The sequence below is a fragment of the Convolutriloba macropyga genome, chromosome 11 (assembly GCF_964194025.1).
Source record: "Convolutriloba macropyga chromosome 11, txConMacr16.3, whole genome shotgun sequence".
Taxonomy (NCBI): domain Eukaryota; kingdom Metazoa; phylum Xenacoelomorpha; order Acoela; family Convolutidae; genus Convolutriloba; species Convolutriloba macropyga.
Genome location: NC_134478.1, coordinates 21,984,019 through 21,987,118, shown reverse-complemented (window position 1 = coordinate 21,987,118; position 3,100 = coordinate 21,984,019). Strand labels below are relative to the sequence as shown.

The following is a 3,100-nucleotide window of genomic DNA, read 5'->3' as shown; positions in this document are numbered from 1 at the left end:
GCACAGAATTATGCGAGCATCTCTGTTGCATTGCAGGTTTACTTTATAAGCAATGCTGAAAGCGGAGTACAGAAAACTCAACGATAATTTTTTTTCGTCGTCGACAATACTTGCCAAGTGGTTTTCTAAATTAAGGTGTACCATTGGAATCAGTTACAGTTGAACAATAAGGATAGAGAGTTTTGTCGCTTTGCTTCGTTTTGGCATTCTAACTTGTTCGGATTTTATTCTTTATATAACGCAAAGATTAAAGTTTGTCTTTTAAATAAAAACAAATTGATAGTTAAGCTTTGCAGCTGATTTTCTTATCTTGAAGAACATTCTCAATCTGCTTCCAAGAAATTTCATGTTTTTCACGGATCTTGATTAGAAAAAAACTTTCAGACAAAGAAATTTTTTTGAGCAGATTGAGAAGCTTGAGAAGTTTGTTGGTGCATTGAGTCACGCAGTGACTAGCATGAGCCATCTTGCCTTAATAAAATCTAGCTTTAGAAGGAACATTTAAGAAGAAAGGATATATTGGACGAAAAGAGTACCATGTTGAGCTGACTGTGTGTTAAAGTGTCCGCTAATATTTCTTTTGTTTGGGATGCAGCTTGAAACTGAACTGTATACCAGTTCATCAGCCTACTTCCAACGCAAGCAATGACCGAACTTAATAAGAAAGTAGTACATTATAAAAAGTAAAATGGATGTTGAAACAAATTCACATTGGTCACTTTTATCCGAGCGAATAATAGCTTTGCATTAATTCCTTTCCTCTTTCTATTCAACAAAGCAATACCTGTAACCGCAAAAAATACATTGACCTGAATTTCTAAAGCTAATTTAATTCCATGCATCATCTGTAAAACTTTCCTTATTTGTAAATTCTCGTTGGTTGGTATTTTTAGCAACTGCCAGCCTTTCAAATAGAGCGAACATATCGGTTAAAATTAATTTACAATTTTGTCATTTTCCATTTAAGTTCGCTTTCCAACAGGAGTTATTGTTAATAAAGAAAGTAACGTTTCTTTTATAATTGGATTGTTTTGAAAACCAGTCTGAAGACAAAGTCAAGCAGCAGGACTCTGAAGTTAAATAAGAAATAGTCTCTTACGGTGTGAGGTGAGTTCACTCGTTCACAAAGATAGCGTCAGTCAAAACACTTAGAAGTTCAACAAACTAACCAGACAAGCTGGTTTAGGACATCAAGTTTATGAATTGTTGACAAAAAATGAACTGTTTCATTTTATTAGTTAAACTCATTTTCTTTTACCAAATATAATAAATTGTTTTCTGGTGCCATTATTAGAACTATTATGAGCAAGATCGCTACCCCCCCCCCCTCCCCCACGTCACCCCTCCCCCTATTGTGCGTTGCTTGCAAATAGCTGATCGCAAGCAAGTTCAGTTGTAAGTACTGATGATTTGTAACTTTTCCTAATTGAGTTTAATGAATTTCTTCAGGTGCGTCTTTCGCTGCAGTTGAAATGGACATCCGAGACCAACTGCTAGAAAGGAACCGTGAAATGACCCCAATCAAGGTAGCATGTATAGATATCGAGGAACTGCTGGACGCTGACCTCGAAGGAAAATTGGTTGGCACCGGAGTTTTCTACAGCCGACCTCTCAAATGATAACAAAACGAAAACTGTTAAAAATTCACCCAAATTTGTTTATTTTACGATATATGATTGACCGGTAAATGCGCTTAGTTTTAATATATGTGCCATTTTAATTAATTTTTTTATAGTAAACTCTCTTTGAGTAGATAGAAATTTTAAATTTTATTTCACCATTTTGAATCTCTCTTTTGTGGAAATTATCCATAAATACAAAATAGCTGCTCACAATTCAGATTTAACTTTTTTATGTCGACTAAGAAATTGGTTTTGTCATATGCATCGCTTTCCAAATGAAACAAAATTTGTAGCCTGAAAAACGTACAAACCTCTCAATATAAACTTATAAACTTATAACCTTAATAATTACAGCAACCCCCCCCCCCCCCCCCCCATTATGTTATAATGAATATGAGCGGGGCTAAAATGGTTACCTGACAAAATGCCCAATGCCAAAATACCCAATGTGCCAAAATACCCAATGCCATTATACCCAATTTATTGCCTTTGATCTTTTCGTTCAATAATCCGATTACAAATTAGCACTAAAAGTTACAATCATGTTTTCTCGTAATTAAGTTGATAGTGTAATCCCATGTTCGGTTGTGATAGTTTCATATCAAGTCCCACGGGCCTCTGAGGCATGGCCATGGCCCGCGAGGCATGGCGAAATGCACTTACTAAATATTATGCTAAATAATCGTTCTGAAAGTTTCAACGTTAGAAAAAATATTGGGTATATTTTGGGTATTTTGTCACATTGGGTGTTTTTTCATTGGGTATTTTGTCCTGACACCGGCTAAAATATATGACCACAGAGCTTGGGCGGGGGGGGGGGGGGGGGTATAATTGGATCAACCGATTGTTTAAAGAAAAACATACGTTTGTTCTAATTTACAAAAAAAATTAAAAATTGTTTGATTTATAAATTTCAAGCATGTAACTTTAAACAAGCCGCTATTTTAACATCAATTGTTTCAAAAACATAATAAAGTAAAAATTAGAGAGAAAGAGTGTGAAGTCACAGTTGCATGGGCTCGGAACAGGGCGCTTAAAACGTTACCAGTCAGTCCCCCTACCATTGAAAAATAGGCCATTTGGTTCATTTTGTCAGGGGGCATTTTTGTGAAATCCGATGTGGAATCTTCTTACACTGTATTCTTACGTTTAATGTGTTCTTACGGAACAAAGCTTGTAGTTAAAGTAAAAGTTGTTCCTGACAATCATTGCAAAGTAGTTCATCCACCGGTAATCCCTAACTTCTTTAGTTTCTCATTTGACTCCATGTCTTAGAAAGAACAAAATTTTATTGTTCCGACCCCTCTTGAGGGGGAGGAACTATATACTCAAAATGGGTTTTTTGTTCAGACAATTTTGACCGATAGATATATTCAACGTAGAGAGTTTCGAGTGGTAACATTAAAAAGCCCGTCCAGCGTAGAGTATGGAAATAAAAAGATTTGCCTGAATTTCATTTTCTTGAGCAAGTTATCGGT

At 35.6% G+C, this 3,100-nt stretch overlaps 1 long non-coding RNA gene across 1 annotated transcript; it reads left to right on the top strand.

Annotated features, from left to right (window-relative positions):
• The first annotated feature begins 649 nt into the window (after positions 1 to 649).
• Positions 650 to 1,739, top strand: LOC142349553 (uncharacterized). The gene is made up of 2 exons (XR_012760832.1): positions 650 to 1,107; positions 1,450 to 1,739. It is a non-coding gene; the product is annotated as an uncharacterized LOC142349553 (long non-coding RNA).
• The last annotated feature ends 1,361 nt before the right edge of the window (positions 1,740 to 3,100 follow it).